At 42.5% G+C, this 1,249-nt stretch overlaps 1 protein-coding gene across 1 annotated transcript in view; it reads right to left on the minus strand.

The window, feature by feature from the left end:
- PI4K2A (phosphatidylinositol 4-kinase type 2 alpha) overlaps positions 1-1,249 on the minus strand; it is a 60,665-nt gene that overhangs the window by 22,469 nt on the left and 36,947 nt on the right. The window lies entirely within an intron of this gene.

The raw sequence follows: 1,249 nt of genomic DNA on the forward strand, positions 1-1,249 counted from the left end.
AAAAAAAAAAAAAAAAAAGATGGATCAAGCTGAAAACAGTTAAACCCACTGATGACCAAGCAAGTAAGTTTAAATAATTGTTGAGTATGCCAGGCTCAATGGCTCATGCCTGTAATACTAGCACTCTGGGAGGCCTAGGCAGGAGGATCCTTTCAGCTCAGGAATTTGAGACTAGCCTGAGCAAGAGCAAGACCCCTCCTCTATAAAAAAACTGGCTGGACATTAGAAGGCTGAGGCAGGAGGATCACTTGTGCCCAGGAGTTTGAGGTCGCTATGAGCTAGGCCATTGCCATGAAATACTAGCCTGGGCAACAGAGTGATACTCTGTCTCAGAAAAAAAAGAAAAATAGTGTGAGTAATGAGAACTAGGTTTCTCCTTCTCAGAAAAGAAATTACAAATATAGTAAGGAAAAAGGCTACAATGAATCCTGTGTTACCCAGATGAAAATGGAGGTATCAGTATGAAATCATGGTCAAGATAGATAAATAGATAGATACATAGACAGATAGATAGACAGACAGACAGATAGAAAAAAATAAAGAAGGGCTCAAAGAATAAGGATATGTCAAAAGGATAGAGAAGTAAGGCTGGTCACATCTGGGCATCAAAATAAGTAATGACTGAAAGTGACTAGAACTCATTAAATAAAATAGTCTATGAATCTACATTGATATAAATAAATAAAAGGGGGAGAAAGGAAAGTCTGTTTTACAGGAGAACACAAACCAATAAATGTACAAGAAACAGAAGGCTCAGCACCTATGGCTTAAGCAGCTCAGGCGCCAGCCACATACACCTGAGCTGGCAGGTCTGAATCCAGCCCAGGCCTGCCAACCAAAAAACAGCTGGGCGTTGTGGTAGGTGCCTATAGTCCCAGCTACTTGGGAGGTGGAGGCAGGAGACTCGCTTCAGCCCAGGAGTTGGAAGTTGCTGTGAGCTGTGATGCCACAGCACTCTACCCAGGGCAACGGCTTGAAGCTCTGTCTCAAAAAAAGAAAAGGAAACAACAGAAAAATCACCATTTGGCACCCATCATAATAATGCAAAAATCATCCATACAAAACTGGTAAATGAAAAGTTTGAGGAATAACACAATATTTACATAGTTGCAAAGTATGTAAAAGAATGTTCCCATAAAAAAGGAACAAACAGGCTCGGCGCCTGTGGCTCAAGCGGCTAAGGCGCCAGCCACATACACCTAGGGTGGCGGGTTCGAATCCCCAGCCCGGGCCCGTCAAACAACAATGA

This window comes from Otolemur garnettii, unplaced genomic scaffold, assembly GCF_000181295.1.
Source record: "Otolemur garnettii isolate 467f Iridium unplaced genomic scaffold, OtoGar3 scaffold00021, whole genome shotgun sequence".
Classification (NCBI taxonomy): Eukaryota; Metazoa; Chordata; class Mammalia; order Primates; family Galagidae; genus Otolemur; species Otolemur garnettii.